The following is a 12,634-nucleotide window of genomic DNA, read 5'->3' as shown; positions in this document are numbered from 1 at the left end:
AATATGAGGGAGAGAAGCTTCTCCTGCTCTTGGAACATAAACATAACATAACATGTGTATTTGTAAAGTGCACGATTACCCGTAGGCGTCTTGGCGCTGAATAACAGATGTTTATTACCCAACTCAACAGTACTCATTTTATCGACTTCAGATGGATGAAAGGGAGAGTGGACCCGCCGGGTTTTGAACCTGTGACCATGAGGTCAAACACAGGCCCCTGCAGTGGCTGCTATAGTCCACTGAGCCACCAGAACCGGATGACATTGTAATACATTGGTCGGTAACGCGGTCCATAGACCTGCACGATTCAGCTCTGACTGACACAGAGTACCGAATGCTAGTCAAAACCCAGTCAGAAAGACTGAACGGTTAGCATCTATTGTAATCAGGTGTTCGGAAATATTTCTGAGTCGGTTGGAAACATGGGTTCCAATACGGGTTAGGAAATTCTGAATGCCATTCAGAGCCTTTCCGACCGACATCACAATTAGGCCCTAAATTGTAAATTGAAACAAGTTTTACATTCTTCATTTACAGCATCCAATACGATTTAAGTAAACTCCTGGGAATAGGTAAACCCCCCACTTTCTCATGCCTTCACAATGAGCTACAGACACTAGTCCTTGAAAAGATACAAGTAGGTCATCAATGCATTGCACAAGAACTGAGTTGCAAAGCATTTGTAAAGTCTTAAGATTGTTTTTCAAGATCTGACTGAAGATCGTAGGGCTCTCTGTATTTCCCGGTGGAACTTGACACCATGCCAAAATTCTATCACCAGTACTTATGTAATGTAATAGAGAAAAATACCTAAAAGAGATCCACAATGGTAAACCACTCCCTGCTACAGGGAATCTGAAATAGTATTGTAGCTGGATTCGGTACCATGGGACAACATGGAACTACAATATTGTTAATTTTACGAAGATCCTGTGCAATTCTATACTTGTGGTTGGGCTCTATGAACCTGTAATAATCAAACTTCAAGGACTTCCAACAATTTCTCTCAAAACACCTTATTTTAACCAACCCTGGGTGGCCAACTACGCTACGCTCGCGTAGTTTACGTAGTTTGTGCTACTTCGCACTACGCGAATTGCACGTAGTTGGCATTTTTTGCTCGCTCGCGGACCCCAAGGACCTCAAGAACTTCTGACCCATCTCCCTGCTCCCATTCCTGGCGAAGGTCATCGAAAAGGCCGTCAACAAACAACTGACCAGCTTCCTCGAAGAGAACAACATCCTGAACCCATCCCTGTCAGGGTTCCGCAGCAACCATAGCACCGAAACTGCCCTCATCGCCGCCATCGGCGACATCAGGATCATGCTCGACAACGGAGAAACCGCGGCCCTGATCCTCCTGGACCTGTCAGCCGCTTTCGACACAGTCTGCCACCGCACACTAAGAGCACGCCTCCACGACTCCGGAATCCAAGAGAAGGCCCTGGACTTGGCCACCTCCTTCCTCTCCGGGGGAACCCAGAGCGTCTGCCTCCCCCCTTCCGCTCCAAAGCCACCGAGATCATCTGTGGCGTACCCCAAGGCTCATCTCTCAGCCCAACGCTGTTCAATGTCTACATGGCACCACTCGCCCACGTCGCCCGACAGCACGATCTAAACATCATCTCCTACGCCGATGACACCCAGCTGATCCTCTCGCTCACCAAGGACCCCCACACCGCCAAAACCAACCTCCATGAAGAAATGAAGGTCGTCAGCCGACTGAAGCTGAACTCGGACAAGACGGAGGTCCTCATCCTCAGCTCCACCCCCTCAGCCTGGGATGATTCCTGGTGGCCAACGGCACTAGGAGCACCCCCTACACCCACCAACCATGCACAAAACCTAGGGGTCATCCTCGACTCCACACTCTCTATGACAAAGCAGGTCAACACCGTCTACTCCTCCTGCTTCAACACCCTCCACATGCTTCGCATGATCTTCCAGTGGATCTCCACCGAAACTAGAAGGACGGTCACCCAGGCCCTCGTCAGTAGCAGACTGGACTACGGCAATGCACTCTACACAGGAGCCCCGGCCAAACTCCTGAAATGACTCCAACGCATCCAGAACGACTTCGCTCGCCTGATCCTGGACATCACCTGCCGCAGTCACATCACACCCCACCTGAAAGACCTGCACTGGCTCCCCATCAACAAGAGGATAACCTTTAAGCTCCTCACCCACGCACACAAGGCACTCTATGACCCCGGACCAGTGTACCTCAACAAACGACTCAGCCTCTACACCCCCGCCTGCCAGCTCCGCTCCACAGACCATGCCCTCGCCACCATCCCCTGCATTCGAAGAGTGACCGCCGGCGGCAGATCATTCTCCCACCTCGCCGCCAAGATGTGGAACACACTCCCCATCTGCCTACGGCAGACCAAAGACCTTCTATCCTTCAGGAGACTCCTCAAGACCTGGCTCTTCGACCAGTAGCAGCATTCCTCCCCTAGCGCCTTGAGACCCTCACAGGTATGTAGTGCGCTTTACAAATGCTATGATTGATTGATTGATTGATTGATTAAGGCAGAATTCATTAGACAAAAGACATCACTACCAGTGCGGCCCGCCCGGACCTGTTACAGGTGCATTGTCCCATGCACGTCTCCTTCCCTGTCCACCTTGATTTGAACACATATCAGCAGAAACAGAGTAAATGGTAATATAACACTGGTATCTTGTAGAAGGCATCCTGTTAATGTATGGAGTTCTTCCATTTCAAATCATGGAATACCATCCTGTTCATATATGTTTTTACTGTAAATTATGTTCATGTATTATGTCATGTTCTTAAACTGTGGCTCTATAATGCCATAAGTAATAGAATAATGTGTAGTTATTCTGTGCAAACCTTGGGCCTGAAAGACAGTTGGGCCACACCCAGGACCACACCCAGTAATCCCTGGGCCTGAAAGACAGTTGAAAGCCACACCCAGTTTGCCACAAACCCTGGGCCTGAAAGACAGTTGGGCCACACCCAGGACCACACCCAGCACCTGCTTAGGAGCCTATTTAAACCACTCCTCTTCACTATTCAGTGCTTGGCCTCGTTGCTTCAACACACTTACCTGGCTCCAGCTTTTCCGATCGGCATCTCCTGCTTGACAGCCTTGCATCAGCAATTTCCTGGCTTCCTGGTTCCGGGCTGAGTCTCCGGTCTGACGTCTTCTTCCGTGTCGTGTTCCCTGAAAAGAAGTGCACAGAGAAAACATGCTTTAAGGTATTTTTTGGAAGACAACTATCCCACAGTGAGTCTGCTTACATTAGAACTTGGAACATTGTTTTTAGAACTTGGAACATTGCTCTTTGAACTGCGCAAATTATCCGAACTATATTTCTTGGACAGAAGGAAAACACTTCATCTCAAGTGTTACGGCGAGTTTTCCCGTAGTACCCAGAAACTATTGACATTTATAAAACAAAGAAGATTGTGCCTTTTTAAAAGTGTGAAAATAGTTATCGCAAAGCAAAGTTAGCCTTAAGAATCACAACAGCACAGATGTGGTTTTGACTACTATTATTTCGTATGCAGTATTTTGTTCCTTTATGGCAGAAGGTTGTTTTGGCAGCATTTGAACTTCTGTGCACTCAAAGCATCTGATCCTAAGCTGGGCATATAAGGATTCAGGTACCTATGCTGATGAACATAACTAAATGCTATCATGATTGTTAAACTTATTTGACAGTATGTTCATGATTGTATTGTTTATTGCAGATTGCATAAATCGACAAGTAGATTGTTAGATCAACCCAAAATTCTGTTGAAACCTACGTAGTCTGTAGGTAAGAATTATTGGAGACTTTTGGTTACAAGTTTATGATAACTGCAAGAAGATACTGCCTCACAGATATATACATTGTTTATCTTCTGTGTTTTGTACTTAGGAGTCTAGTAGAAAACTCAAGCCACTATCCAGTTACATTCCTGTTTATTGTATCCTGTGAATACTCAAGCCCCCTGAAGCCCTGGTCCCCCTAAAAGAAGACCACTGGAATCTTCTTGTTTCTCTTCTCTTGTCATCCAAACCCCTTTTACCCCCTGAGACTACCGGACTGATCCTAAGTTATATGTGTGAATGTAAATGTTGTAGACTTGTAAAGCGCACAGCTACCCCAGCAACGGGGTGTCCCGGCGCTGTAGACCGCTGGGGAACCCATCCTGGCTATCCCTGTGAGATGGTCCCTTTCTGGGTATCTCCAAGGTGAAACCAGGCATCCCCGGCGTCTGTGGGGGGCCGTTGTAGAGATGAGGCAAGCTTAATGCTCAGAGTTGCCGAGTGTGTTCCTGGTTAGAGTAGGTACCGAGGCAAGAATTATCGAGTCCATTTTGACCCTGGTCCACGACCCTGCCGCGTCGGGAATTGAACCGTGGTCCCTGGCCGATTCTCTGCTTACGGGTCTGCCACCTCTAACTAGTGAGCCACACATCTCCACTTCTTGGTATCACGCTGCTAGTTTCTAGAGGGATTGGGGACCTGTCCTCACATCGTCATCAAGGTAAAACAATCTGGAGCACAGGTGAGTGCCTCGTAACAGGACCACGCATCATCACAGGCTCCTCACACGCTGAATGCTTCTGATGTCACTACCTGTGTAGCTCAATTCAACGCCACATGGCTGTGGGCCCTTGCTGACCACTGCCTCTGGCCTACACTGCGGTCGGCACAGCTCACAATTAAAATTGAATCTTGATTCATTAATTAAAGAGTCCAGTAGACAACTAACTACAATGTCCCTGAAACCTACACAATATCCTTTTAGTATCCTTGCTTCATGAACTTTTTTTATATCAATTATAGCTTTAGTACAATGACCAACTTCATCTTGCAAGCCTAAAGGAACACTGAATGGCAGTCTACATTGCGGCCAGCACTGCTCACAGTTCGAATTCAGTCTTGATTCATTAATTTCAGAGTCCAGTAGGCAACTAACTATAACGTCCCCGGAACCTACACATTTCGACAGTGTATTCCTAACATATTTCATCTTTTGTTACCTACACTGCGGTCAGCAGAGCTCATAATTTAAAGTAAACAAAAGACAGTACTGCTGACCAGTATTAAGCACATCAATTTCAAAGTAAATGTTAAATTTTTAGATAGGTGCAAACCACGTCCAGAGCAGGCCGTACTTATGCTCCACTGGAAACCAGATATGTAAACTTTTTTACCGAAGGACGGTGCACCAAATAATAAAAGTCTTTCAAGTGATCCAAATTTCGTCCTTTGTTCTTTATTTAAATTTTAAAATTCAGACTCAGCCAACGCGTTTCATTCCTTACGAACTTCGGCAGGGCTGAAATTAATGCAGATACAAACATATATAAAAAACATATATAAAAAAACATATATAAAAAACAATACAAATATATTACAGAACACAACATCACAATACTCAAGATACTCAAAATTATAATACATAAATCAATACAATACATTTATATATATATGACAGAAAAACATATAAGACAATATACATATATAAATACATACCAATAAAATGTCAAGAGTAGAATACCTAAATCGAGACAACAAGAGTTAAGCACTCCCGACCATGACTTGGGTACCCAATCTGAGTACCTATCAATCCTGATTTATAATACCTAAAATCTTTCTTTGTAGTAACATAACAGAAATTCTTTACATACACAAAACAAATTGTGAAATTATAAAAAATGTATGTCAAAAAACAATCATAATATGGAGTTCCAAATGGTGAACAGCATGGTATGCCTATAGTAAAAGCTGAGAAAAATTTTGCAGAACCAAATTTCACGAAAATATCAAGGAAAGAAAGAAAAGAAAAACAAGAGGGAAAGAAAGAAGGAGAAACAGGTATAAAGAAAGGGGGAAAGAAAAGAAAAAATGAGAAACATAAAACATAGAAAAAGAACACAAGAGAAAAGAAACCAAGAAAAGAAACAGCGAATAAGACAAAAAAGAAAAAGCCAAAGTAAGAGACCTAAAAAAATGTTTTCAACTGATGTTAGTGATTCCAATGTAACCATAATATCACATCAAGTCTCCATAGTAAAAATTAATAGAAAGTGCAATTTGAGCCCAGGCCATAAATATCGAATCTTACCCCAAGGAATCACATGTGGACAAGCTCCAAGCGGTCGGTAAATGATCAACTCCACGATGGTCCTGATTTAAATTATCCCAAAGGTGGTCCTGGTTTAAATTATCCCAAAGGTATGTGGCCTAGTTGAAGGAAATTGCAAGGACGTAGTCCGCAATCAATAACTCATTATAATCATGACAGGAATAGTGATGTATAGAAAGGAAACAGCACACATGTGTCATCGGTTTTGTTAGTGGTGGGCGTGTTTTTGCTTCAGTAACAGTTTCAATTATCGATACTCCTAGGAACATAGGACTGATGTGTGGTTATTTATTTTGTTTGATTCCCCTTTTTCTTCTTTTTTGCTTTTTCTTTTGGTCACTGAAAATAATGCCTGTATGTTAGTCTGGAATATGTATGCTCACGGAATGAAGCCAATACACGGGCATTAAATATACAACTACATTGTTGGTTCAGTACCACAACAGCTTTTTTGTGGAGATGGTTTGGAGTTCTAAGTACAATTGGATTGTCTGTGGACGCATATAGGAAACAGGGGTATTCATACCATTTGATTATTGGAGAGGTAAGATTGATTCCCTTCTCAATTCTCTTTGTTTTGGAATAGTGTTCCGTTTTTACTTGCCGGGTTATTGATTGCTGACTACGTCCTTGCAATTTACTTCAACTAGACCACATACCTTTGGGATAATTTAAACCAGGACCACCTTTGGGATAATTTAAACCAGGACCATCTTGGAGTTGATCATTTACCGACCGCTTGGAGCTTGTCCACATGTGATTCCTTGGGGTAAGATTCGATATGTATGGCCTGGGCTCATATTGCACTTTCTATTAATTTTTACTATGGAGACTTGATGTGATATTATGGTTACATTGGAATCACTAACATCAGTTGAAAACATTTTTTTAGGTCTCTTACTTTGGCTTTTTCTTTTTCTTTTTTGTCTTGTTCACTGTTTCTTTTCTTAGTTTCTTTTCTCTTGTGTTCTTTTTCTATGTTTTATTTTTCTCATTTTTTCTTTTCTTTCCCCCTTTCTTTATACCTGTTTCTCCTTCTTTCTTTCCCTCTTGTTTTTCTTTTCTTTCTTTCCTTGATATTTTCGTGTAATTTGGTTCTGCACAATTTTTCTCAGCTTTTACTATAGGCATACCTTGCTGTTCACCATTTGGAACTCCATATTATGATTGTTTTTTGACATACATTTTTTATACTTTCACAATTTGTTTTGTGTATGTAAAGAATTTCTGTTATGTTACTACAAAGAAAGATTTTAGGTATTATAAGTCAGGATTGATAGGTACTCAGATTGGGTACCCAAGTCATGGTCGAGAGTGCTTAACTCTTGTTGTCTCGATTTAGGTATTCTACTCTTGACATTTTATTGGTATGTATTTATATATGTATATTGTCTTATATGTTTTCCTGTCATTTATATATAAATGTATTGTATTGATTTATGTATTATCATTTTGAGTATCTTGAGTATTGTGATGTTGTGTTCTGTAATATATTTGTATTGTTTTTTATATATGTTTTTTTATATATGTTTTTTCTATATGTTTGTATCTGCATTCATTTCAGCCCTGACGAAGTTCGTAAGGAACGAAACGCGTTGGCTGAGTCTGAATTTTAAAATTTAAATAAAGAACAAAGGACGAAATTTGGATCACTTGAAAGACTTTTATTTTTTGGTGCACCGTCCTTCGGTAAAAGAGCTCATAATTTACATTGAGACATGATTTATTAATTGCAGACAGAATTGTACTCTATGTCCTCGGATTTTGTCAAGTGGAAGTGACAAAAAGCATTCCTCGATGTTTTTGCTGACTACTGCCTCCAATCTATGTTGCGGACTACAGGGTTCCCAATTCAGATCGAGTCGCAATTGCAGATGACGCAGTCCAGTAGGCAAGAGCCATTTCTCCCAGTGTGGCCCGCCCGGACCACGCATCATCGCTGGCTGCGCACACGGTGAATGCTTCTAAAGCCCCTATCTCAATGTAGCAAAACTCATGGACCCTTTATGATAAAATTTTTTGTGTATAATTTAAACATCTGGTGCCCCTACCTCAGTGTACCACAAGTCATAGACCCTTTACGATATAATCTTTTGTGTGTTATTTCACATCTGGTGCCCCTACCTTAGTGCAGCACAAATCATTGACCCTTTATGATTGAATCTCTGTGTCTGATCCAATGATTACTGTTGTACTTGTTGCCAGCACCAACCATTCCCGGAGCGCTGGCTTACTCTCACCCCACACACATCCAGCACAGACGTCACTGGACATGTGACCCTGGCAATAAAAAGGAGTTGAGCGCACATGCCCGTACCCAGTTCCACTATCTATCTGTGTGTGTGTGTTTATTATGTATGCAACATGCTGCCCCTGGGCCCTACCACATTACATTGTGCTCTGAACAGCGTTTGCAACCAACTTACCTTTGACAGTGGGAGAAAACTTTGGTTGTGTAACTTTGTCTCAGTCATTTTACAAGTACGTACATAGAGATTGGATGATTAGAGTACTGCAAGGAGAGTGTATAGTGAATTTAAAAGTGCGTGGGGATTGGCAGAGTGATTGTATAAGTACATATGTTGGCGCAGTCTAACTCCTAAAACGATCTTGTCTCTAATCGGCTGCCCTCCATGTCCCAAAAACTGAAATTTGGGCTTTGCATGGCCTTGTATTGCTACAGCTGCAATACTCCACTGAATGTGCAATAAACATTCACATCCACACAGATGTGTCATGTCCACCATCTTTCTTGTGTGGAACAATGGATGAATGTAGGGTCAGTGATTCCCTGTACCTTCCATGTTGGCCATGTTGTGGGACTTGGCTCACAGAGTGACACATTGACGCTTGCGACCCAGGTGAGGGCAGCACAACAACAAGAACACCCGCATGCCAGTGTTGCCAGATTTTTTAAGCATTCTCTAGCCCAAAGCCAACCAAAAAGTAGCTCAAAGTAGCCCAATATTGCTACTTTAAAGAAGGAGGGGCAGGGACATTGTCAAGCAGGTGGTGAATGCATTGGAATTGATGTTGCAGCAGGCTGCCAAGTAAATATTTGTCTCATAAAGCGCTTTAACATTCTACTTTGCTGGAGCGCTGTATATATATTTATAAGAAAAAGCAACAGGGGTATACCCAAATGACCCTTAAATATCTGGGTATGGACACGTAGTTATATACAAAAAAAATGAGGTTTCAAGGAACCAATACTGATCAATTATATGGGCCGAGCACATTTAATTACCCTCTCCAAAATAATTAATATTTGCAATGAATATATCCAACTCAGTTTACAACACACATGGGCAAGACCCCTATTCAAAGAGAAAGTGCATGACATATATCACATTACAAATTGCATGACATAGACAACATAAAATATATACAACAAGACCAATAACCCTAAAATAATTTGTTCGTAATAGTGTCCCCCTTAGAAAATTATGGGTGATCCACTTAGTGGTAGTCAAAACGTGAGACACTGCAGGGCTAATGAACTAGTTGGCCCAGCTCTAGTGTATCACAGCAAGGTTTCAAGAATCACTATTAGTCCTGTGACTCCTCCTTCAAAGTTGATGTCGACGTGACCACATTTCAGCCTTATCTTCATTGGCCTCTTCAGGACAGGGGTTATACAAAACTAAAAGTCAAATACAATAACACAACATTACTCTCATCCAACAATACAGTGGGGAGTAAGTCGGTTAATCAGGTTGACTGCCCAATATCCCACAAGAGCCTATATACCACAGTGCCACTAAAGACCATTAGACCCCACCGCAATCAATCCACCATGTGCCAAAAAAGTGTCTAACAAACCACAACTACCATTAATTACCGTAGATATATATCTAACATCCCAAAGGCAAATCATTACACTACATGCAAATCCCTCAAAGTAAGTGCAACCCATCTTCTCCAAAGTGAATGCAATTTGACAAAAACTAATCAAAAATGTCTAAAACCGTGATAACACATGCCCCCTCCGTGGCATCTCAAGCACTACTTACATATCTGTGTAAAATAGGACGCACGAGGTCCCTCACGCTGAACCTAATTACAGCGAACAGGGGGCTCAACATATAAAAATATAATAATAAATACACACATGGGTAGGTGGCTTTCAATCCTAGCCAAAACCTGACCATAGCCTGTCTCTGAAGCCATAACAAGGGCTTACCTTCCTGATAGTAGGTGGGGCACACTCTCTGCAAAGGTTTCTTAGTACTGGTAGGGGTGTCTCAAAACTGGCAAACTCCCGAATTAAACCTGCAACGGCCAAGCATACCAATAATTGATTCAGACCGATGCATGAGTAAGAAAACAAGTCATCTTATTCATTCGCCTCCCCAAAATAATCAAGAGCGGTGCCACTTACGGGAATACAACTTCTAAAGTAGGTAGACGATCCCTTGCTCGGTAAAGATTCTCTCATGCCGCTTCGCAGGATATATATTTATAATCTGGCAACTAGAACAGACCAAAATTTTACCGCACAACCGGGAAAAATATAGCCCAATTGTGCGTGATCTTGCCCAAAATGGCAACAGTGTCGCATCAATTGATTCCTCATACAACTCACGATGGAGCCACGCCCATAGCTCCGAAATCATTCTTCACAGCCTCACGCGTTTACAGGGAAGGACAACAACGCTACATGGCCCAGATTTTCATTGCAGTGATCTGCTGGTCACACCCTAGTTGTCAGTACACCACAGCCACTCCCTCATGGCTAGTATACACCCACACCACACCAATCCAGCACAGGCATCACAGGACACATGACCCTCCCAATTAAAAAGACCGGGCGCACGTGCTCTATGGCATTTCAGAGTTGCTCACACCGTATGCACTGTGGCTGGCGCAGGCACACCGGCACAGGGCGGTGACTTTCAGTCCACTGAGGTACGGGTACCGTAACTGCTGAGCGGGTGTGCAGCCTGCGGTGATGGCCCATCCCGGCGGTCTGGTCAGCCAGGTTTTCTGTGCCCTGCTGGACCGCAGTGTAGGCCTGAGCCATTAGACAGCGCTGGCCTACCACCACGTGGCGTTGCCTCGCTGGTCACAGAGTTAGTGGCACCACCCGGGCTGAGCGGGTGTGCAGCCTGCAATGATACATTGGTATGTCCTCTACCATGGCGAAATCAAGACCCAGCACCAAATGTGAAACCTGATGGCCTGCTGAGCGGAGCTGCATGATATGCAGGGTGTCCTATCTGTGAAAAGGTGAGCAGTGAGCCATGGGTGTGAAGGGGCAGGCAGACACCTGTCGGCGGCGCAAGTTGATGATGTGCAGCAGCCTGGATGCACAAATGCGGAACAGTGATTTAGGCGTATATACTCTGCCATTACTAATTCTGTACTATGTTTCAGATGTGGGAGCTTCAGGGCTCCACTAGGTCCCGGCACGTGGTTGGAGACACAGCGGTGGCGTAAAGGTGAGCTGTGAGGGTTTTGTCCACAGTATGGGCACTCACTATCATTCTTCATCTTTTCCTTTCGCTCCTTCACACTCTCTCTCTCTCTCTCTTCCTCGCTCTCACTGTTTCTCTCTCTTCGTCTCTCTCACTGTTTCTCTCTTCGTCTCTCTGTCTTCCTCTCACTCTTTCTTTCTTTTTCTCTCTCTCTCTCTCTTCCTCTTACTCTCACTGTTTCTCTCTTTCTCTCTATCTTCCTCTCACTCTTTCTTTCTTTTTCTCTTTGTCTTCCTCTCACTCTTTCTTTCTCTCTCAATCTATCTTTCTATCTCCTTTGATGGATGCATGATGCACAATCTTATCTTGCTTTTTATCTAACAGGCTGTGATTCACGAATTGAGGCGCCCCCCACGCGAAACTCCCACACTTAGTGCCAACAGAGCTGAACTCGTGTGGAACCTGCGATGATGCGTGGCCATCCTGACAATCAACACCCATTTTGAATTGTGTGCTCTGCTTTACCGCGAGTACACAACGCCTGAGAAGGTTGCTTCGGCATGTGGTGGACCCTCTTACACACATGCCAATGGTGGAAGGTGAGCAGAGCGGCTTCTATCCGCAGCAGCGGGCAGTCACCTCTGGGCGGTGGGAGTGGATAGTGTGCCACAGCCTGGGTGCATAAGAGCGCACAGACACCTCTGACCAGTGGGAGTGGATGGGGTGCAGCAGCCAGAGTACGCAGCGGCGAAACAGAGAATTAGGCGTGTGCAGTTGTATGTACTCTGCAATTACTAATTCTATACTATCTTTTAGATGACTAAACTTGAGGGTGCACTATGTGCCGGTATGTGGTTGGAGACACACCGGTAGCAGAAAGGTGAGCTGCGAAGATTTTCTCCCGTGTTAACACTCCCTCTCCATCTCTTCCTTTCTCTCTCTCACACTTTCTCTCTTTCTCTGTCCCATCCTCTCTCTCTCTCATTCTTTCATTCTCTCTCTTCCTCTCTCTCACTCTTTCTCTCTCTCTCTTCCTCTCTCTCACAATGTTTCTCTCTCTCTTCCTCTATTACACTGTTTCTCTCTTTCTCTCTTCCTTGTATCTC

The sequence above is a fragment of the Triturus cristatus genome, chromosome 6 (genome assembly GCF_964204655.1).
Source record: "Triturus cristatus chromosome 6, aTriCri1.1, whole genome shotgun sequence".
NCBI lineage: Eukaryota > Metazoa > Chordata > Amphibia > Caudata > Salamandridae > Triturus > Triturus cristatus.
This window is presented reverse-complemented; position numbering follows the sequence as displayed.